General features: G+C 42.2%; 1 long non-coding RNA gene across 1 annotated transcript in view; it reads right to left on the minus strand.

Moving 5' to 3' along the window:
• The window catches only part of LOC132664290 (uncharacterized), a 398464-nt gene that overhangs the window by 202803 nt on the left and 170746 nt on the right, over positions 1 to 24915 (minus strand). The window contains exon 2 of the long non-coding RNA XR_009603572.3: positions 14107 to 14297. This is a non-coding gene — a long non-coding RNA (uncharacterized LOC132664290). The remainder of the gene's footprint in view (positions 1 to 14106; positions 14298 to 24915) is intronic.

Here is a 24915-nt window from a genome sequence, read left to right on the forward strand (position 1 = left end):
TCTATGCCCCTCTCCTGAGCTTTCTCTCTCTCTCTCAAAAATAAAATAAACATTTAAAAACGAAACAAAATGCATATTTCCTGTTTCAGTGGCATTAACAGGGCTAACTAAAATGAATATACCAAAAAGGGAACTTGCCATTGCAGTAACTTTAAATATCTGTTATGAGAAAGGAGTTAACTACTATTATAATTATTTTTAATTTTTTTTAATGCTTATTTATTTTTGAGAGAGGGAGAGAGAGACAGAGCAGAGTCGGGGAGGGGCAGGGGCGGGGGGTTGGGGTGTGGGGAGACACAGAATCTGAAACAGGCTCCAGGCTCTGAGCTGTCAGCACAGGGCCTGACTCAGGGGCTTGAACTCGCGAGATTATGACCTAGGGCAAAGTTAGACACAACCAACTGAGCCAGCCAGGCACCCCAATGTAATTATTATCAGAAAACCGACCTAAAATTCAGTTTGCATACTTTTTTACCTTTTTCATTCCCCTATGGTTAGGTTTTCTGAGTTCCTGGGGCAATGAATTAGACAATGAGTAAGCTACAACATTTTATTACAGAAGGTTCAGAATGTGGCGTGACCACTAGAAGGAAAGAAAACTAAGGAAAGGCTTGGAGACTGACAAAGATGGGGTGGAAGCTGTAATCCACTTGAAGTAAAACTTGGATAGACGTTAAGATGTACCATAGGAAATGGCATGGCCATAAGGATAAGTGAGTAGGCACTTTCCATGACCAGTTTGCTGAAAAATAGAGAGAATGATCCCTGGTCCTAGCAACCAATGAGGAATATTTTGAGAATAAATTAGATACAGTTTTCCTTTGGTGGAAAAGCACGATATAATTTATGATATTGTTATTATAATCATTAGTCATCTTTGTCTAGATTTATGGAGTGACTCATCCTAAATTAAGCCTTTGGAACAATGAGAAGAGGGAAATTTATGAGACCTACAATGATTTTCTGGTCTCATAAAAGATTGTAGTACTTGATTCTTGAGATGTTGAAATATCTCTGCCTCTTAACAGGAGGCTACAGGGACCATCCTTTGATTCATTATTTGATAAGTGTTTCAGGTCTCCCTCATTCTGCTCCTCTGGGACTAATAATTCAGCAAGCATTTTAACAGTCACCTTGGCTGTCAATAAATTATTTTAACTTACCTTTACAGTGCCTGCTATTTTTCTCCTTTTCCCATGAGAATAAAAATTGCCACTTTTTTTAATTCCCCATAATTTCTCTACATATTCATTTAATATTCTTGGAGCACCTATAACATCAAAGCAACAAGCTAGGTGGAGAGATATAAGGGGAATAAGATTCTGTCCATCCCTCAAAGAGCTTAGAATCCAGTTGGGGAATATAACTAAGAGCACCAGATCTGATGGATATTTTCGAGAAGAATGATCAGGTCACAGGGCCTGAATGGATAGAGTGTGAAAGAGGGGAGAGTACAGGTTTTCTCTCCTAGCAAGAAGAGATGGAGAATTGGGCAGATTTGAGGAGGGACTCATCAGCTCAATGTTAGGCACACTGAGGTGAGGTTGATAAGATATCCAGCAAGAAGCTTGACCCATGGGTCTGGAGCTTGAGAAAGAGGTCAGGACTGGAGACCGAGGTTTGGATTTCACCCGAGGAGAAATCCTGGGACCGGGTGACATTCTCAGTGAGAGAATATGAAAAGAGAGGGAAGATGAGGGAGTCTGATGATTAAAGAGATAAGAAACAAGAGATACGTAATTTTTGGAAGAAATACAAGGGCTAATGAAGAGAAAATAAAGGACGGTAAAAGGTAGAAAACGGCAGAGAGACGAGGGGGGAAGAGGAATCTCGATGTGAGCAGAGTGGAAGAGTCACCCTTGGAAAGGAGCCAAGCAGAACAATGAGGAGCAGACACATGCAGACATACTCTGAGGTGAGATATAGGAGACTTAAACAAGGGAGAAACTGTTGGCTGAACAATGCAAAGTTGAATCAGAAAAGGTGTGGTGCTCAGAGAAAAGGACAACGTGTAGAGAAAGGAGCATGGATGTTGGCATTGGCCAGCCCTGGATCCAAACCCCAGCTCTTAAACTCATTATCACTGAGATGTTGGGCAAGTGCCTTTCTTGAGTGGAGCCTCAGTTCTGTCTCCTATAGAAATGGCAAGTAACAAAGAAATACTCCAGGAGGTTGTTTCAAGCATTAAGAGCACATGTGTGAAGCACCCAGCTCCTGCCTGGGCTTCAGTGAGGAAGAATGGTCAGCACAAACTGGGCAGAAAAACAGAACTTGGGCTCTCACACTTGACTGTGCAACCAAAAAAGAAATCCAGATTGCTAGGCCTCACCCAGAACCAGTAGGTCTGGGTGGGACTTGAAAAATATGCATTTCTTTAAATTTTTTTAATGTTTATTTCTTTATTTTGAGAGAAAGGGAGAGCAAGAGAAAGTGAGTGAGTGAGGCAGGGGCAGAGAGAGAGATGGACAGAAAATCCTAAACAGGCTCCATGCCACCATCACAGAGCCTGACGGTGTGGCTTGATCTCACAAACCATGAAATCATAACCTGAGCAGAAATCAAGAGTCAGACGCTTAACTGACTGAGCTACCCAGGTGCCCCGAAAAATCTGCATTTCTAATGAGTTCCTAGGTTATGCTGATGCCAGGGGCCCAGGACCACTGAGGCAGAGAATCCTCTGTGAGGAAAGATCAGAGGGCTAAGAAATTTTGTTGGCACTGGAACGCAGGTTCCAGAAGAATGGGATCACATCTCTTTTTAGAGTTATTTTTCCATGAATGCACTGTATCATTTTGTCTCCGGAACCTTGGCCACCTGTCTTACGAGCAAGCACTCTCTTAGAACTCATCCGGCTTGGTGGCTGGAGTGGTGGGTGCAGAGAGAGAGAGAATAACTTTGAGTTGCCTAAAGAGGGAGATCAAGGAGAGTCCACCCATTCTCAGTGTTGCCCCCAAGGGCTTTGAGCGAGGGCCATCAGGAAGGTGTCAGTATTTGGGAGTGGGGCTGAAGCAACATGGCTTTTTTTAAAAAAGTGGAAACTGTCAAAGTTTATATATTATTTTAATTTTGTTCTGTCTTTTCAATATTGCATGGCCCAGGTGTTTAATATTTCACATGTTTCTCTTTTTTTTTTTCATCTTAAATTACTTTTTATTTTTCTTATTCTTTTCCCTGGCCCAAAAGTACCTTTATTGCTAAAAATGGTAGTTTATAACCTTTTGCCATGGATCAGATTATCTCTGAGCAATTTCTTTTCCCTTTTTTGTTCCTAATTCCTTCCCATTGTATTATTCAGTTATTCCATTCTATTGCATCCATTATTCACTACTTTTTTTTTTCAAACATTGATTCTGCAGAAATCGAACACCCTCATTTTTCATTTCTTGGTTGGAGTTACTTTAGAAACTCAACTAGATTATGGCTCCTAATGCACTAATGCTCTGCTGAGTGCACGTTGCCCGGCATTTTTATAAGTTCTGAATATAAAGTCAAGTCAAACCCTATTCCTTTTCAAGATTCTCCTTTCATATATCGTTTAAGAAAATTGCTCAACCATCTAGCTTGCTTCTACTTAGTCCCTGACTCATTTCCTCACTGCTGAATGCCCCATCATCCTTCCTACATTTATATTTTCAGTCAAGGAAAGGAAAGTTAACCTGACATTTAGTTGCAGACTGTCACTGAAACTGTGTTCTGCAGCTGGGGTCTGGGGATGGGGGGCGGCACGAGGACGACACCGGTCGATACATCAGTCAGGCATCACTCCCTTTCTCTTCTCTACCTCCAGTGCCAACGACACCTCACCTGTGCTCTTTCTCATCAACAAGTCAACAAATGTTTATATTTATTCTTAGCTTCCTTTAACATATGGTGCTTAGTCTCTTGCTTTGTGCACAGTAAACACTCAAAAACCACGATAGATGAATGACTGAATGACAAATGAATGGAACACAGACCCAACACAGCCTGGTCCTGTCTACTTGCTTAGCTACTGTTTTACCATCATGCCCCTTTCCTGGGGGTATGTAATTCAGAGACTCCTCCAGTTCCTTAAAAGTGCCATGCTCTCTCACGCCTCTAAACTGTTACATGGGTCACTCCTTCCTACACTACTTTCTCTGACGAGCACGGCATTCCTTTCTTCTCCAGAAAATCACCCCTGAGCCCCTGCCTGATTGAGTGGTCCTCCTGTATGTGCTGAAAACATCTCAGCTTCTTTGGTCTAAAATAGTACTTATGTTGTCTGCTCATCTGTCCAACTCCTTAACTAGATTAAGTGCAACTTAAAAGCAGGGGCTGTGTCTCACGCATAATTACAATCCCAGCTCCCACCTTAATGCTCCAATGGTGGTGTTTAGAATGAATGAGGATGTGCTGATATCCAGGTGAAAGGCAAGGAGAGTTGAGTCGGGAGAGCTGCCATGAGCATGGAGAAGAGTGGAAAGGTATGAAATATGACAGAAAGAATTTTTCAGATGGGACAGCTCATTAGATGCAGGGCAATGGGAGGGGAAAAGTAAAACATGGCAGCTGGGGGCCAGGGGCTGGCAGGATACCTTCCCATCTGCCGCTAATGATTTCAAGTGCCCATTCCTTTCACAGAGGCCTGGGGATTTAATTTCCTTAACAGAACACCAGCAGCTCCACACCATACAGCCTAGTCATTGTTTTTAATAGAGAAAAGTATTCTTTACTGGAACAAGACAATAAGGTGGCTAAGTTAACTGGTAGCCATTCCAAATAATACAAAGCAAGATACAGGTAGTTTAAAAATAAATTCATAGAATCAAAGAGGGCAGACACAGGGTGTTCATGATAAAGCTAGTGTTCTCACTTCTTTACCTTCTTCCTTTCAAGCTGCGGTCCAGTACAGGTATTCCTTTTTTAAGCTTCTTTCCAGCTGTTAGGTGAAATTACCCCTGTTAAACACTGCTGTAGCTTTTTAAGGCTTCTAAAAACAACATCTCAACTCTTAAAATTGCAGGATCTAACTTGTCTTTTTCAGAGTAATTAGTCCCTGCCCCCTTTAGTCCCTGCCCCGCCCTCCCCTGTCTCATCGTCTCCCCTTTCTCCCCTTCTCCCTCTCTCACTCCCATTTCAGGTTTGTTCCTGCCTTCTGAGTTGTCTTTGCATGGATAGAAATGTGTTAGATAGTAACACCTACCCAGACCCTGGTCCCTTCCCATTCTATTTTGGTGAGATTCCTGTGATTTAACACTGGTTCTTAACGACAACATCGGATACAAGCTGGAAGAATTTAAAATCTATGCCTGTCTCATGATCCTTCTTTCTCTATCCCTATGTAAAATCCTACCTTCCCTTCCAGATCTGGCATCCCATCTGTGTCACTCAGCTAACAAACCCTCCTCTTAAATCTTAGAGCACATATTTTCTGTAACAAAAGACACTGAGCGCCTGTCTCCTACATTTTCCATGGAGAGTTCCTCAAGGGGCTGGACTTTGCCCTAGCAGTGCCTGGGATGAGACCGCACACAATAGCCGCAGTAACGACTAGTTAGACTAGTTACGTTTAACGGACTGCCTCTGAGTTTCAAGCAGCTTCACACTGTCTTTGGGATAAGTGTTTGGTGATGTTTCTGAGAACATTCCACAATAGAAGTTAGTCCCGCACATGACAGCTGGCTTCCAACCATGCAGTTTGGACTCCGACTTTGCTCTGATCTAGCTAGAGAGCTAAGTGGCCTGTGTTTTCTCATCGTGCCCTGTAAGATAGCACCATTACTCTTCCTATGAGAAGCCTTCAGGCACTCCCAGCAGCCCAGTATATTAGGAGGCAATAGCACTTTGGTGAGCAAGCCTGTCTCGCCCCTTCTTCCCAAGTAGCTCACTGCACAACCCCGTGCGGGAAGCAAGCAGTCCAGCCCGCGCTGCTGGCTTGTACACAGAGTCGGCTGGAGCCAGCAAGACGGAAGGAGCCGGAGCCGAGAGGGCCGGGACCCGCTGCCTCCGCCGCCCCGCGCGCTGCGGCGCTGGAGCCAAGTGCAGGTGCGCGAGGGCTGGCGTCTGTGAGGATGATTACCCTCATCATGGAAGCTGCCAGACAACTTCAGCATATTCTGTGGCATGTAAACTGCCGAGAAAGAACACTGTCAGCAGTGTCATTTCTAACGAGGGAGAAACAATATATGAAGCAGAAAAAAAAAAAAAAAGATAAAGCCCCAGCCCCCCCCCCCCAAGCCCTCACCCCCACCCCCGGGCTGTACCCTGAACATCCTGGCAGGGGTCTGTACCTTCCCGCCCTCCCCCGCCCCCCGACCTTGACTCCCTATGGCAGGAAGAAGCCCCCAGAGGGGCCCTGCTATTAGCACTGACATTGGCACGTAGGGGTTAGAAAAAGTGGAAACCATGTAATGGCTGAGCCCTGGAAATCTAGACAGTTGTCACACAAGTCCATCCGTTTCTTGGCCGCCTTCATTTATTTTGTTCAGGTTTATCTGGAGAGTGTCTTGTACCATATTCAGTTGTTGTTGTTTTTCCTTTTCCGTTGGTTAGTTTTAATTCAGCTATTTTTTTGTAAAAAAAAAAGTTATTTTGGTTAAAGAGAATTTCTAGCCTTAACAAAGGTTTTGAGGTTGTAGAAAGTTTGATTTTTTAAATAAAATTGATTAAGTAGTCAGGATATGGTACACACACATACACACACACATACTAGTGACACACAGATCAACACACATACACTGCAACATCTATTGTCATGTGGCAAATAATAAATAGCCAATGCATTGCATGGTAGGGATGCTCCTTCTAGAAGCCCTTTCCATGTTGACAAACGCCCTTCTATCTTGAACTTCCTCACAGAACACCGCTGCCCATCTTCACTGAAATCTGGCTCTATGAGGTTACCACATCCCCTGCTGCCTTTTCAAATGGGTGTGTTCATTCTCCTACATTCCACATGCCTTAGAGGATGTCAGGATGTGGGCTTCATATCCTCCTTGTCCCCCAACTGTCTTTCCCTCTCTGTCAGCAGAAGTGTCCAGTGTTAATCTCACTTCTGGAACAAGACATATTTGTGCTTATGTTTCTGCTTGCATTGAGGCAGAATGGAAAACATCGTCCCCTCCATAATTCTCATTCCTTGACAACTCTCAGTTATTCCAATTCTTGGATTTATGAACTTTATTTTTCTTCCCTAAATACATCATTCTGTTCTTGATCTTATAGTACCATTATACTTATTCCAGTAGCCAGAGCATGCTCCCCTTTAAAAAAATGTCACATTAATTGTCTATGCAAAGACAGTTGTTTATTTCCTGTATGCAGCTTCCTGATTACTATTTGAGTACAGTCAAAAAGAAATTGGATTTTTTGTGCATGCCTGATTCCTTTGCATGCATGCTTTTGTCAAAATTTTGACACAGTAAATACAGACCTCCTCCATGTGGACCCCAATTGATTAATTAAAGGAGAAATTCATTGCAAAATTGCCAGCAGCTGTTGGCTAGAACAGAGGCTGGGGAGTCATACACCAAAAAAGGCAAGCAGTGGAATAGGACCATTTCTAGAGGGTGTCTGAATTTTGTGGAAAGTGACTTCTTCTCAGTCTGAGCCTTTTTTCATTCCATGGACTATTTAAAATATTTAATTTAATTTCCATGTAAAAACAATTCACAGTAAACATTTTCTCTCTCTCTCTCTCTTTCTTTCTTTCCTCCCTCCCTTCCTCCCTCCCTTCCTCCCTCCCTTCCTCCCTCCCTTCCTTCCTCCCTTCCTTCCTCCCTTCCTTCCTCCCTTCCTTCCTCCCTTCCTTCCTTCCTTTCTTTTTCTGGAACAAATGTAAAGAAGTGCATAACAAGACACATTGTCCACTACCAGGGGATTTCCTTAGCATTGTAAAGCACACCCAGGAACCACAATTCGCTTGGTGCAAGACCATTGTTAAGACCCAACACCTCTGAGGGAGAGAAAGCTAAAACAGCTTCACTTTGCAATCCCATATTCTGAATTCTACCATCAACAGGGATGCATGGCCATATGGAATTTCAGATCCACACCAAAGGGTAGATAAAAGAAGTTTCCAACAGAGGTCAAGAGCAAAGAACGTCAAAAATAAGAGTTAGGGGCATAGGTATCATTAGACATTGTGCGGAGGCTGGAGGGGAAGAAGTCAGCAGAGAAGGGGAGTTACACAGGAGAAAGGGTTCAGGGCGAAACTCTCTAATAAGTCATGGCAGTGACAATTCCTAAAGGTACTTCCTGATTCCCTCACAAAAGCTAAAGTTGAAATTTTCTCCATCTGCACTCTACCTTGCCAGGAGCTCATAAATCTAGGCTCTGACCTCACCATGATGGAGAACTCAGCTGGGACAACAGGTTGTCCCCTGAGCTGCTGCACACGGCACCAGGGGCCACCTGTGAGTCACAGCTTGTGGGAGGTTGAGGAACATCTGGCCGAGCTCATCTCCCACCACCACCAGTGGGTCTGACTCTATGTTACTTGTGTCTGTTTTAAATGTGCCTCTCTCTCCAACACAGCATCTTTGCAACATCAGGATGTTGCATAATGCCTGAGTGGAATCCAAGAACCAAGCCACACATGTAGAACTATGAGAAACCACATGTGGGAGAGAAAAATAACTCAGCTTGAATATTATTTTTCTCCTCAAAGCAGTAAATGTGTTGGAGACCACATTGAATGTTTGATACAGACTGAGAAAGGGCGTGGATGTCTGTGCTTATAAACTTCTGCACTAAAGGGACTTGGGGTATGTTTTCAAACTAATCTTCATAGTTACCATTCATCAAGTGCCTACTAAGTGTTGGACACCTTATAAACATTATCTCTGATTATCCAATATGACCACAAGAGGTTATTATTATGCTCATTTTTCTAATGAGAAAACTAACTGCTGAAATCATAAATGACCCATCAAGGTTCCACAACTGGTAAAGGGAAAAGGCAGGTTTGGGCATAGTTTCTTTTGCCAAAGTTCATGGTCCTCCTCATTATGCTTTTTCCTAAGTCCGTCTAGAAATGCTTAAAGTGACTAGTGTTGATTCCCTGTTTGCTCAACTCTATTAAGTAGGCAGAGTGTCCTTTTCTTCATGGAGCTCATTGATCCTCAGCTACAGTGGGTAATAATTCACCAAACCTGCCCAAAATTTACCTCGATTTACTCTAATGGAGTCTACCATATCCTGTAAGTAGAGAAGCAGGAGTACCACCAACTGAAAGCCAGCTCACAGCGGTAGTTTTCAGCGGGACCTTTCCTGCCTCCCTTACTCTCCTTCCTTTGCACTTTGTTCCAACCACAAAGGTCCAGAAGTCATAGGTAGCAAAATGAGGGAGAATGAACTAGGATGCAGAGGGGAAAAAAAGAAGCCAGTCAAAATCCCTGCCTAGTCACAAACTTTGGGCCTCCAATCTCAAAGAGACTCAGCCTCCAGTTCCACATTTTGAGGGGAAAGAGGTTAACATTAAATCAAGGACAGAGGGTTTTTTGTGGTTTTTTTAGTGTTTTAACACCAGAGTTGATATATTATGAATTTACTTGATACTGTGTTTGGGACTGAATGGCACTATAGGGACTTTTATTACCTACCTAAAAGTGACTAGAAACTACAAATACCAAAGTGAATAGAATGGAACATGACCCCTCCACAAAAGATTTGAGACCCTTTTGGTCAATACCAAAGAAGATTCAATGTGAAAATATTCCAGTCCAAATAAGAGTGATTGGGCTCTATTTTACCTCTTGGCCAAGGGTTCTTGACCCCAGGTCCATGGTGCCTTAAAAAAGACCAAAGAACATTTTATGTATGTATGCACATGTGCATTTTTCTAGAGAAAGAATCCACAACTTTTTATCAGAGTCACAAAAAAGATGAAAATTATTCCAAAATGAAGAACTTCTGGAGGCCCACGGCAATCTTAGACCTTGGCTTTAGATCTGGTTTATATCTCCTTCAGATGCACGACTGGTCGGTACCCAGCCAATCTTATCTTAAAGTGAACCTAAGAGGTGGGACACAGATTGAATCATGCTCCAGAAAGTCCTTTGGATGAGATTTCAGGACATCTACAGTTTAGATCAGGAGAAGATAAAAACTAGCTTTGAAATTCAGGATATAGTTTTCTGGGTTATAGAAACAACATCTTCTAATAATTGGTGGCTCATTGAGGTCACCTCTATTCTGACTATATTTTGACTCTTTTCAGGTGAATTGTGATATGCATGTTTTCTGAACCTGTGTTTTGGCATAAAATGCATATAACTCAACTGGTTTGGTTTCCTGATGCTCAGTTTCTGGTTACTAACCTTCCAAGGCCTTAGCCTTTCTGTCGTGTCCACAATTAGATTAGGTGATGCCTGGTCTGCCTGTTCTAGCTGCATCCTGGAAGGAAAAGCTAGTCCAAAGCAGCAGGTTTTAAGTAAGCCGATATCCCTACCATCCCCACTCACCCAAATCATGGGTACCTTTCCCCCCATTTGATGCCATTGCAGCCTCGGGCAGCTAACAGTCACAGGAAGTGAGTCGTTGGCATCCCAAGCTAGAATTTAAGAAACGCTTGCATAGAACATCATAGGATATCGTTAATTTGATACACAGCAAAGTAATTGGGCAAACATTAACTCTCTTTTAAGAATCAAGCACAAATAATAAAACTTAAATTGATCTACGAAAGAGATCAATTAGCTGCTAGAAATAATAGTTTACAGTCAGTTCTCAACTATCCATATTCATAAAAAGTGGCAGAGCTAATCGAACACGGCAGGTAATTTTCAAGTCATTAGTATTTGGCTTTAGAACCCTTTATTTATTTATTTGCATCCAAGTTACTTTCCTAATAATGTTTTGCTTACATTAACATTTAAATGAGGATGGAGCTCCATGCAAGCAGCTGCTGATTGCACAGGAAGACAGCCCATATCCATACCAGGTAAGAGTAGTAGAAATCAAACGAGAGATTAACATTTTACTGTGGATTAAATTTTCCAAACTCAAATAATTGAGAATGAGCTCTAATCCTCTTGAACATGACCTCTTCAGAAACTGCTCTCTGACCTTCCAGTTAAATACCCCTGTGTGTAATTCTTTGTTAAATCTCTGTTTTCCACACTAGAGCCTGAACTCCAAGGAGGCAGAACAGAGTCTGCCTCATTCTACATTGTACCCCCACACCTGGAAAGTTTGTTGGTACATAGTAGGTGCTCACCAAATGTTTGTTCATTGAATGCATAAAATCTGCATCACTCTTTTAATGAAAAATGAGAAAAACTTATCTAGCATTACACAGAATATGTAATCAGGTCCCTAAGAGAAAACCTGATCTGGGGATGGACGCTCCATGAGCTGAGGGACCCCACTGGTCTGGTTCACTGCTGTGTACCAGCTTGGGGTTCAGTGCTTGATACATTGCACGTATGCAGCGAATAGAACCAGGCCAGTGGCCCTGCCACCTCCACTCACCCAAATCATAGATGTTTTCCCTCCACTTCAGAGGTTATCTCAATTGTGTCCCTAGCCGTGGCGTCATTGGCCAGCTAACAGTCACAGAAGCCGTTTGGGACAATGAATGAGAATAACCAAGAAAAAGCTGCAAGGCTCTGACTGCACATCTTTCCCACCAAGTTGCAGAGAGACAAAAGGGAAACGTGACAGAATTTTAAAGAGGGCTGGTAAGTCTAAGAGATAGCATAGATTTGCGCATCTGGGAACAAACAGAACCTAGTGTTACTAATGTTTGTTTCTGTGGTATAGGCATTAGGGTCTATCTGCTTCTCTCTCTCTCTCTCTCTCTCTCTCTCTGTCTCTCTCCCTCTCTCGCCCTCCCTCCTTTCCTCCCCTCCTCCCATCCCCTCCTCCTCCCCCTCTCCTACTTCCTCTCCCATTCCTTATCTCTGTCTCTGTCTAAAGTTGGCCTAATCTCTATTCATCTACACTTGAGCTATCTTCCTTGGGCATATCAGGACTTCTGAATCTGTGCAGCCAACCCATCAAAGTATTCTTTTAAAAAAAAAAGTTTTGTTACTATGCCACCCTAATGTTTCCCTCATGTGGAGTTTTCAGAATGGTAACCTTGACATCAGAATAAAAGCAATCAATCAGTGGTATGCATACTTCTGCTCTGGAATCCAGTGGGGGACCTGAGAACAAGTCAATACAGGCCTTACTAGTAAAATGAATGGACAGGAAATTTCCATTCATGAAAACAATCTTGGAGACCACCCAGTGTAGTGTCCTCACTTTACGAACAAAGGAAATTGAAGCCCAGACGGGCAAAACCACCATAACTTTGCAGAACTCATGTGAGAGCCCAAGAGTCATCCGGCTGACAAGGGAGACATTTTCTATTTGTGGCTACACTCTGACTCGACAGATAGCTTCTTCCCCTCATCAGGTAGACAGATACCTCCTCTAGCAACCATCCTATGTACCCTAACTTTCAGAACCAAACTCCTAGAAGTAGAATTTGGTACCTACTAAATTTATTTTCTCCCCTCAATCTATGGCCCTATTCAAGAATAGCTATTCAGAACCTCCTCCTCCTCCTCTCCCAGCTCTTATCCAGCTGCTAAGAGATTTGCTTCAGATTCCAGAATTTAAGTTACCACACCCCTCCTTCCAGATACATGGATCCACTTTTCCCCTTGGAGGATTTGCCAAAAGCCGAAGTAATAATCCTAACAATCTTTCAATTAAGTAAGATAATATTTATTACTTTTAACCTAAAGGACCCTTGTTCAACAGGAATACAATTTCACATCTGTGCAGATGGGACCCAGCTGACAGTGGACTCAGCAGATTGTGTGAGACTTGATAAAATCGCCTTCTTCTTCCTGACGTTTGAACAGCCCCCTTCTCCTGCCATATGTAGCCAAGAAAATAAGCCAGAGCCTGGTGCCCTAGTGATGAGCTGGCATGTGGCTCCTGGGTTTGTCCCCCAAATAAGCAACGTGTTTATTCAAAGGAGTTTATTTATTCTGCCTGCAGAATAGGCAAGGTATCAGCCAAAATGAATCCTGGCCAATGATTCATGCCATTCAAATTATGTGACATCCTTGCCCTATCCATTGCCTTAAAGTTGGAAAGGAGAGGACAGGCCAGCTATTGACTAGAGAAGTCCAAGCTTTGCTGTTGATATTTGCACAATCACCAGCATCCTAGGTGGGCAAGGGAGACAAAGAAATGTCTCAGCCCGGACTCCACTGAAAACAGAACCGGACAGGGGTGCCTAATTTGAAAGGTGAAGTCCTGAAGCAGTGAGAGTTAGTGAAAAGAGAAGTGTGACAAGGAAGGTTACAGAGCCACAGCGTGTCACTGTACTGGACACTGCTTTACCATAAGCCTCAAAGACACACAGCTGGTCGCTCAGCAGGTGCAGCTACTCAGCCACCTGGGATGTCTCCAGACAGGCTGTGCATCGAAGCTGCTCAAAGCAGTCCCTTCAAAGAGGAAGGAGGGGAAATTTATCTGCATGGCTACTTCCCCTCTCTAGTCTCCCAGATTCATTACAAAGGGAGTTCTTTTCCCCAAATCCCAAGTCATGTCACCTAGCTCCCTCAGTAGCTGCTGAAGAAGCCCGTCCCAGTACCGCAGTGTCCTGCTGCATCCAAGCCTGGAAGTGGTCGGAGGGGCCAGAGACCCCACGGGTTCAGCTGACCGGCCCCAGGTGGCAAAATTGCACAGGCCCGTGAAGGACCAACCAATCTGTCTCGGTGGCAGCTGAGGGCCTGGCAAGCAGGTGCGGTTGGGGATGCTGATGAGGTGCTGAAGATTACAGCATGAAACAGCAGCTAGGATTACAATCATATCCAAAGCACAGAAGTAGATCTTCCTTCTTCAGCTTTTGCCAAATATCTCCTTGTGCTGAGAACCTGGACTGTGTCCCTAATGACAAAAGTATAGCAGACATGCCAACCTAGGCATTACAAAATCTTCAGTCAAAATGATCTGTTCTGCTGGATGCAATAGTGTTTATGTGGGTGCTAAACCCTAGAAACAGACCTTGTGATCTATTACAAAGACCACCAATGAGCTCCTAAGCACCAAATCCAATGAGTACCTTCCAATATTTACTTAACTTGACCTTTTTACAATGTTTCACACAGCTGAACATTTCTTTCAATAGGAAACGTTTACCTTCTTTGGATTCCACATGCAGATCTCTTCTGATTCTCCTCTACCTTCTTTGTCTCCTCTGGTGGGTACTTTCCCTCTGCTAACTCTCAGCCTGATGCACTTTTTAGTCTACATGTTCTTCCTAGGGAACCTCATCTGCTCCTCTGTGCTAAGGATTCCCACAGCTCCAGACTTGTGAGTAAGACATGATCCTGACAAAAGGAAAAAGACAAAAGGTATCAAGTATTATGACAGTGTGTATGAAATGCTATGCTAAAATGTGTTATAATAGATGTGCACACAGAACACACTCAGCCTGAAGAATCTGCTTAAACCAATTCTGAAAGGATAAGAAGGAGTTATTCCGAAAGATGAAAAGAGGGAGAAAATTCCAGGGAAAAAAACCAAACAGAACACAGGCCTAAGACAGCATGGGATCGGAGAATAAGCGATGAATCTGAAAGGAGACCTGAAAAGGCTACAGAGACACGACTAGAAAGGCAAGCAGGGGAGGGTCATAAAAGGCCTGACATGACAGGCCGCAGCGTCTGGACTTCATCCTGAGAGCAGGATCAAGGCAGGGTCAGCTTTCTATTTTATAAATATTCCTTTGTGAAGACGGGCTTGGAGGAGATGCCAGGGGAGGTTGGAGACCAATGGGGAGGTTGTTGTCCCACCCAAGCAAGACACTCTAAGACATTAAGAGTTTGGCAGTAATGACCTTCGTTTCTCCCATCTAAAGTAACTTGTACAAGGGAAATCCTGAGCTAATTCCAACATTTTTGTCTTTATACTTATGGAATAATGAACTGCTGTCTTGATTCTCAAACATTTACTTGATTTCTGGGTATCCCAGGCAACTATTTGTTCAGGGTTCTCCAGCAAATCTGGGAAATAAAAAGTATTTTGTAATGGTCCAAATCACCTATTTTTCTATCATTTTTTTTTTGTTCATTAAAAAATGTTTATCAAATAGTTACAGGAGGAAAAGTCCTCTTTCAGTTACTGTGAGTTATAGAAAGATGACTAAGACGCAAGTCCCCAGGAAGTAACATTTCAGTGGGATGCAGTCAGAAAGAGCATAAACGGTGAAATGGGGCAGATGAAAGAGGAAGGAGGGACCAAGAGAGAGGTTCTGGCAGTGTGCCATGCATGGCTGCAGAGGAAGAAGGGGGTAACTGTGTTTGGGAGGTTTGATTCAGGCTCGAAATGACTAGGATCTCAACTAGGCAGAAATGAGGGGACAGATATCCCTGACAAAGTCCCAAGGACCTGACATCACTGTTGAATGACTAGGTTTGGTCAAAGTGGCAGGTATCTAAAGGAACATAGTAGAAAAAGAAAAATGGCGGACAGTTCAGGAAGACCTTAATATCCAGGTTAAGGCAGTAGCAGCTGAGCTGCTTAAGCAGACATCTTTTGGAGCATCCGTGTGTCTCCATGAGGGCACAGAGCCATTTGCAGTGTACTGACTCAGCAAAATTATTCCTACAACTGTTTGAATTGAAGCAAATTGAATCCATTTTCACATCGACAGCACTGCCTTGTTATTAACCCTAGGAAGACGAGAACTTTCTCACGAGCACTGCTGTCAGAGCAGTTACCTTGGCACATCCTCAAACGTCCCCAGTCCCCTCATGGCGCCTGGATACGAGACAGCTCCATGAGCCTGCAGGGTTGTCCAGATGTGTATTTCTTCTCACTTACAGGAAACTCCATTACTTTAAATTTTAGAGGCCAGGGCCGCTATTTTATGAAGCCTATGTGAAGTCAAAATTACCTAACAACACATCGAGATGTAATCTACTTAAACCCATGGGGCCGAAAATGCACTAGTTATGAGACAAGTTAATAGGTTAAACTAACATCCTAAATTGAATTCACTGAGGAGACCTAGAAATAACTTCAAGAGGCTCATTCAGGGAACCCTGAGGAACCTTACCTGAAAGGTATGACTACAGAGAAAAAGAGAGAGAGAGAAAGATAACAGAGAATCAGGGACCAAGAACAAAGTCTCTGACTTCAATAAAGGTCAAAACAATATACTCCAAACTGTTCCAGACAGATAAAATAATCTGTCCAAAATTAAATGATATTATGTATGGTCATTGTTGTGAATCTTTATACAACAACTTGGCCAGACAGAGAGGGAAATGTTTTCTCTCTTAATTTGGTGCTATAGTCTATCTACTTCATGAAATGTTAAGGTGAAAAAGTCTCAACTCTTCCATTGTTAATTTATATCTATCCTGGGTTTCTATCTGGTTTGTTGTTGTTGCTGTTTGTGTTTGTCTTCAAAATGTCTTTGTCTGGATACCATAATTATATGTTCTTATCAGAGAAGAGTCCTTACTATGTTCAGCTTACTCCTTACTCTGTTTTAATTCCTTCCTTTTCTTGTGTCTCACCTGCCCTCCTCTTCCCAAGGCCAAAATGGTGGACAGGAGGCAAGAACAAAGGAATCAGAAAGATACTGTGGTAAGCGCGCTGACAGAAATGGCTCCTATCTTCCCTCACTTCAAAACTAAAGACACCTTTACAATCTTGGATTTGGAATTCAGAACCACTTTCTCCATCTTGTTGTCTCCTCCCAGTGAGTTATTATCACCTCATGGGAGTGTAGATGGATAGAGGGTGAGCAACCTAGACCATGTTCTACGTGGGACCCTGGTTTTTGTTGGTGGTGGTGGTGGTGATGGTGGTGGTGGTGGTTTTTGGAGAGAGAGAGAGACAGACAGACAGACAGTGCACATAAGCAGGAGAAGGGAAGAGGAAGAGGGAGAGAGAGAATCAAGCAACGCGGGGCTTGATCCCATGACCTGAGCCAAAACCAAGAGTCAGGCGCTTATTCACCTGAGTCACCTAGGCACCACTTGGCAACCTGGTTTTACTTTGGTGTGTAGGAACCCCAGAAGTTAAAGGTTGCTATATAAGTCTTCTGTCACTACTGTAACAAATTGCCACAAACTGGATGGCTTAAAAAATAAAAATCATTTTCTCACAGCTTTGCCAACCAAAAGTTCAAGATCAAAGCCACATTCCCTCAGAAGGCTCTAAGGGTGAATCCTTCCTGGCCTTTTCCAGCTTCTGGTGGCTGCTGGTATTTCTTGAGTTCCTGGGCTTGTGGCTCCATCATTCCAATCTCTTCTATGTCTAATCATCGCCTCAGCTTCTATGTCTTTTCTACCTTTCTCAATATCCCTCTGCCTTTCTCTCATAAGAGTATTGTCATTGGATTTAGGTCCTACCCAGAGAATCCAAGATGATCTCTTCATCTCGAGATCCTTAACTTACTTTCATCTGCATTGACCCTTTTTCCAAATAATATCCACAGAGTTCACGAATTAGGACATAAACCTATCTTTTCGGAAGCCACCATTTGTATGGTTTTACAACGTCCACATACTAAGACATAACGTTCTTGCTGGTTACCAGGGCCTTGCCTCAGGGAGTCAAACACTCTCCCAAGCCAGCCAGTGCCACAAATATCATCCCAAGTCTGAGTCAGAACACTTGCCTAGTTAAATGTGTTTCCAAGACAAACAAACGGAAGCCTGCTCCTATTTGAGAGTTTAGACAAAGCCTGAGAAACATCAGATGAGCAATTCTTTCAGCAGGACATAGAAACACTTTGAACACTAGGATTTAGGTACTTCATTTACATGCCACTTGTAAACTATTTTAATATGTACAGGCTATTGTTAGTGTGAAGTCTTTGGGAAGAAATATGCTCCAAGTGGTAACATTTTACCTCAAAAATGACATAGAACCCTTTGCCTTCATGTACATTACATTTCAAAAAAAAGGTAGATATTATACTGTCTTGTACCAAATGCCCTCAAGATTTTTTTTTTGAAACCATAATATAAAACATCTTTTTCTCTGGCTCTAATCCAATTTCTTTGAGTGATGTGTAAACCGTACAATTGTTTGTAGCTCTGTGTCAGTATCCATTACTTTTGAAATGACCCCTACATTTCACATTCTATATAACATTTTCCTGTCTTCTCTGGGAATTGCAGAAGATCCTTCGTAGACACACTAATTGCTTGTGACACCCACAGTCCTTTTGAACACTGACGTTTTCTTGGTGAACCAGTAAATACTCTGTTATTTGGAGAGGACATTGTTGCAAAACACTTTCCCTGATTCTTGCTTTCTACTTAAACATCATAATCACACAGGGCTGAGTTATAACTTCACTGCTGCCCATGCATATTGTACTCTTGGCATTACAGGAGCTTCAGAAACTGCTCAGTCCGTCAAAGTACCGGTAATGATTTCTTTTGTGGGTATATTAATCTCACAGAAACTAAGCATTACATTTTAGACAATAAAGCTTGCAAAAGACCTGTCAAATCTATATTTTTTAAATGCTTTATATTACGTTCTTCCAAAACACACCCCACTGCATTGACCTTTAAGCACATTAACCTCTGCAGGGAAATTTCTTAAATCCATATTATATGCATAAAACCTCTAATTCAACATTTAGCGAGGAAAATAGATCGTAGTTGGTGCTAAAATGTCAATGAGTCATCCACATCTGACAGTAGATTGCTGAATGACAAACAATAGCATTAAGCTTGTCTTAAGAGAAAATGTAGCGTGGCTAAAAACACTGTTAGGTCCAAGGCAAATGTTCAAAAAATAGGCACTCTCTAACACACCAAAATCTGATTTACAAAGATTCCTAAATATAAATTGGGGGTTGCAATCTGTCACCGGCACCAACCACCATGACTTACTCAGCATTGTTTCCCCCAACCCAAGTTGCAGTTTCTGGTTTTTCCTCCTTTTTGGCCATCAAATAAATACCCTTATTTGCCCAACCTCCTCTCCTCTCTCTCCCATTTCTTGGCTTTCAACTCTTCGCAATTTGGTGGAGTTTAGACAGGTCTTCTTTCTTTTTACATTGAAATACATTTCACGTATAACGCTGTGTAAGTTTAAGGTGCTCAACATGTTGCTCTGATGCATTTAGATATTATGATTGTCTTTGAAGCGTTGGCTAACACCCTTATCATCACATAATTGTCATTTCTTTTTTGTGGTGGGAATAATTTACATCTAGTCTCTTAGCAAGTTTGGTGTTTATAGTACAATATTGTGGTCTATGATCACTATGCTTGTGCATTAGATATCCAGGACTTCTTTCTCTACTGGTTGTACGTTGGGTCTTCTTTCTGAAGTATCCACATATCCTTATCTCCCTCAGTCCCACGCTTCTTCTCAGCCCTCCTTCAAATCTTTGTGGTGACTTCAGAAAATATCCATGCCCTCTTTTCTTTTCCCTACTTTGTTCCATTTATGAGTTAAATAAACTCACTATAGGCACGACTGGGAAGCATTAAGTGCGGAGTCCCGCAACATTGTAAAATCAAAAGAAAGGAAAGCCATACGCTTACAAGTGAAATAGGGCATAATAAGTAATCAGCATCTTGACCACTTGAGCCCTTCAAAGCACCTGCAAAGGCTTCTCTCCAATTTAGCATCTAATGTCCCTCTGGGTTGATCGATCTGCTGCAAGTGCAGACATTCAAGATAAATTCAAAACTATTTCTTGTCTATTTGTGACTTCTCTGTTTTGCTCACTAGCATTGTACACATACTGTTTTCTCTCCACTTTTTAAAGTTTGACTATACACTAACTTGTTTCACTGTGCTTATAAGGCTTTGTAAGCTTTCAAATTAGTTCCATCACATTTGGGATCCTTTTCCTTTCAACAGATTCAGTCAAAATGCAAATGAATGCCTAAACAGTGACCCACTGTAAGTCGATGCTATATTATTCAGTGTTTTCCCCATAGACAAACTTCATCTGTTCAATGCTGCGTCTAAGACTAAGAGTTGCTGATTTTTGTGTGTAGATTTTTTTTTTTTTTGGCCACCCAAATTTGAAAGAGTTAATGATTTCAAAGATTCAGAATTCCCTAAGCCCCTTTCAAATTATTTTCTCTTCCTTATTTCCACATAGGCAAACAGAATTCTGTAAATCTGTTTAAAAGGTGATCCTCAATAAGAAATCTGGGGATTTAGAGGAGGGGAATGTATGGTCAATTTGGTGAATCTAAAATCTCCTATTTTATAGCACAAGTCTATATTCACCGTTTCTTTATTCACTTACTTGCTTCTTTGTTGTCTTGCCTACTAAGGAGTGAGCTCTGTAAGAGTGAGGATCTTGTCTATTTTGTCTTCCCCAGTGTCCCCATAAAGTTGATATTCCAGAAACAATTTTGACCAAACAAAATATTTAACTTATCAGTTATTTTGATTATTTAGGTTCTGGTAGGCTTTGCCTTTGCTTATTTCATCATTTTAAAAAGAAAAAGAAGACCTGAGCATGTGTGTATGCTAGATTTAGAATCCTGGAAACTAGAGCTGGAAGAGATCCTAGAAATTGTGTCATTTAAAATATTGATTTTATAGCTGAGGAAATAGGGTGATAGGGAAACAGCCTAAGTCATCTAATGCCCAAGGCCCCTCACAGCTGGATAACGGCCAGGATGCTATCCTAGCCCTTAAACCAGTGAAGTCTCATAGGATGAGGCACCCCCCCCCCCGCCCCCCGGGGACACAGAGCTTATCCTTCCCGTAGGAGCTGGTGTGATCCTGTTGGCTCAGCAGAACATATGTAGATCTCTATTTACAAAAGAAAACAAAAAGTGAGATAGAGGATTGTGTGATGAAAGTAGAATACCGTCCTGCATTTCTTTCATTAGGCAACATTATTTTCTGCATTATTTTCATTTAGCCAACAAACTTTTACGTGCTGGGGACAGTGGCTTAGGGGAAAACCAAAACAAAGAGCACAAGCACCACCACGTGCACGAGCCTCGACTAGGTCCAGATCTCAGACACGTCTGAGCTCGGGAGGGAACACAGGGTTCCAACACATATACACCGCAGATTCCTGTAAACAAAGTGTTTTCCTAGTCATTGTTTCAGTTCGTCCTCACAGCCACCCTGTAAGGCAGCAGGGAAGACATTGTGTCAGTTTTACAAACAAGGAACCTGAAGGTGAAGGTCATTAGTAAACTGCTCAGGGTCACACAGGTAGCTGGTGATGAGAGACAGAATTAAGTCCTCTGATCCCATGACAGTTCAATGTATGTCTTCACTACTCAAATGCATATACTTTCTTAGACTCACACTATCCTTTTTTTTTTTTTTTTTCCTGAATTCGTTGGATTTAAACGTACCTTCTATACGTCTATCCCTCCTGTCCCCAGATCAGGATCTGAGCTCCTGACTAAGATGTTTACACACTCTTTATTTATTTTTTTGTGCCTGAAAAATAGTAATGATTTTCTCTCTTTAGTGCTCTTCATAGGGAATGCATTTCTCTTAGGAGTCTTCAAACGGTTAATTGACAAATATCATAAGCCCTAGAAGAAAACAGCAGCTTCAAGATTCTGTGGTTTCAACGTATCCGTTGCAGAATATACACTGAACTTTCCCCTTCTCTCTCTGCTACCCATAAACATATATACACACAGTGTGATTATACCACACTCCCCTTCCACCTGAAATTGTTATCTCAAGCACTACTGGATTAGCCTAAGGCAAATATAATGGAAGCCATGGGTGGGGCCGAAGTGGAAGATCACCGGGGGTATACCACAAGAAAAAAAACCTGAATAGATGTTGCTGTGGGAACAGAGGCAATATACAATGGCTGGATCACTGAAGGGGGACGTTGGCAAAAAAGAAATAGTCAAATAGGAGGAACCTTAGGAGAAGCTAAAATAAGAGACAAGTTGCTGAGACTAGAACAAAGGTACACTAAATAGTGCAATTACCCCTTGTTGCTTCTGATAATCTCTGTAGTAAAATGCCAACGGGGTACTTCAGTTTTGAAGAAAACCACTGGAGAATGTTGGTAAGAAGGCAAAGTGTGTCTTCACTGTCCTTTTTTAGGGACCCAAGGCACAGGAAGCTCTTCTCATATGGCCACGACCATGGCTGGCTACAGCAATTGGTAGGGCCGGTACAAATAGAGGTTCCTAACTGTGTGGCAAGGCTAAGTTGTCCCATCCTCCCTACCCCCATCATTTCGCTCCTCTGAGAGGCCTGGGTGCATCCTGCATGTCTAAGCTCCATTCACTCTTCCCCCTGTTCTCACTCTCCCCCCTCTCCTTGTCTACTCCTTAGATCTATGGGTGCACACACCCACTGTACCACAATCCACTCTTATGAGGACAAACTGTTACCTTGAAAGCCAGCTCACAGGTTTAACCAGGAATTTTGAATTCCCCAGAGCATGGTCTAGAAGAGGAGCTAGGCACTGGGTGGGCACATCCCCTTGGCCATCTCCCCACTGTCTCCTGTCCCCAGTAAGAGCAACCAGAAGATATCCATGAGTATTGTGGGACCAACACGGGATCCTGACTGCTTGGGACTAGGGGTTACATTGAAACCTGGAGCCATGGGGGCAAAAAAAACAAAAAAAAAAACAAAAAACAAAAAACAAAAAACCAGTAGGAGATTTGCAGGTTCAGAAATCCTGACGTCATCTTCACAAAACCAGCAATTGTGGCTTGCAGGATTTCTGACCCTGCCCAGCTTCCTACCGAGACAATGAGGGGAAAAAAAGTCTCAGAAATTGTGAAGGATACATTTAACCTGTAAACCAGCCCCCATCTTTTAGACTTACACATGAAAAAAGGGCACGAATGTATCCCCCAAATTAAAACAGATGTCTTAGACAATCATAGCCTAAAACTAAATAATCTCCCCAACTTTATTATTTTATGCTTCTATTTTCCATTAATTTGAAGAGGAACTTTCAACTTCGGATTGTAAAACAATTATGAGAACAATGGAGGCTTCCTTTGGTTCTTCCCTGGAGGTAAAAGCCTAAAAGCAGAGCTTTAAAGAGCCTATCCAGCTTGTTTGTTAGTGTAGGGAAACGGAGGTTAATTAATCTAGTTTTGGGAATGTTAGATAATATCTATGTTCAGTTGCTTACACATTATGCTGTCCAATTAATTTCTCCCAAGGACTTTGATACAAGATTATTCAGCTCAAAACTTCTGGCTTGAAACTCTTCAAGGTCTTTGGGGTGACCACGAGAAAGAACATATTTAAGAAACTATCACCTTCTTTTCGTCTTTCATCCTGGTTGGAAGCTGCGCTCTTCTCAAAGGTTAACGAGGTTGCAGAACCTTCAGGGAGTGTGGCCAGGACACCCATTTCAATTGCTCTCATGTGCTTCTCTTATTCAATTCTCGGAAGCACAGTCTGGAGCTTGTGCTCCAAGATGCCTGCCTTTCAGCCCACCAGGGCTTCCTTCAGAAGCTGACTGGGCCCAGAAAACAGTCAGACGCCCTTGGAATCTTTAAGTGGTTTTCTGACAGAAGGTTTAGCCATTTCTTCTCCCGGTGCTCATTTTAAAGTTAAGCACATGAACACACATTTTTTGAATCCCAAAGAAGTCTTTTAATTGATTCCCTGAATATTTTAAGGTCTACTAATTCCATTGATGTTGCAAACACTGCAATTCATTCCAGCTGCTGGTCTAATCACATTCATTAACAGGCTTATTTTTACCTGCCAGCTAATATTTTACCTTACATCAATAAGTCTTCAGTTTTCTAGTAAAATTGTGTACAAAATAAAATGGATCGCCCAACCTTCTGATTGTTCCACAGGGGTTGGGTCAGCCAACATCCCTCCTTCTGAGACAATAAACTCAAGAATGCACATGCTACTCATTTGTGACAGACAAATACAACGTTAGATTATTCCAAAGGCAAGTTTTTCTAGCATAGTCTACCAAGTTAATTTTTTTTTTTATATTACATAAAATAAAAAAGGAACATAATTGGTCACTCAGATGTAAACAAAAGACCTTACAGTAGGTTAAAATAACTCATATGCCAATGTCCTCTATAGGACATGGTTTCTTTTCAGTAATGATGTTTTATTAAGGTTTAACCATCCATGATGTCTTTGTCCATTCTTGTGTATGGCAATAGGCTTACGAAAAAAAAAATGGCCCAGAATCGAATGTGTAGCATGTGTCATTAAAACATAGAACAGAGGGGCGCCTGGGTGGCTCAGTCGGTTGGGCTTCCGACTTCGGCTCAGGTCACGATCTCACCGTCCGTGAGGTCGAGCCCCGCGTCGGGCTCTGGGCTGATGGCTCAGAGCCTGGAGCCTGCTTCCGATTCTGTGTCTCCCTCTCTCTCTGCTCCTCCCCCGTTCATGCTGTGTCTCTCTCTGTCTCAAAAATAAATAAAACGTTAAAAAAAAAAAAAAAAAAAAAAAAAACATAGAACAGGTAAATGACCCACATGACAAGCCAACCAAGTCTCTTGGGATCATTTGCTAATGCTTTGTGTACTGAAAGAAGAAGTAGGAAATCCCATCTACAGAGTTCAGAGCTAGATCTCTCCAGGTAAACTGTCATTAAACAATAAGAGTCCAAGAAATAATAGAATTATGGTTAAGAGACCACATGGCCTTGACTTCTAGAATTGCTACATATGAACTGTGAGCTTGGGTAAGACAAGCTGTGTGAAACCTACATTCTTATATTAAATATAAACTGAAATTTTGCATGTAAGGTGCTTAATACACTACCTGACATATAATAAACCCTCTAAAACTGCAAGCTAAAAGAAAAAAAAGTTGTATTTTGTATTCAACTACCATCACATCTCTTAAACTGGGTTTTATGTCATAATCACAAGCCAAAAATTTTTCTACAAGGCCATAGTGACATTATTTGACTCCCAACTCACTACCTCATTGTAAAAACATAACTACAGGGGTGCCTGGGTGGCTCAGTAGGTTAAGCATCCAACTTAAGCTCAGGTCATGATC

Source organism: Panthera onca, chromosome F2 (genome assembly GCF_046562875.1).
Source record: "Panthera onca isolate mPanOnc1 chromosome F2, mPanOnc1 haplotype 2, whole genome shotgun sequence".
In the NCBI taxonomy this organism is placed as follows: Eukaryota; Metazoa; Chordata; class Mammalia; order Carnivora; family Felidae; genus Panthera; species Panthera onca.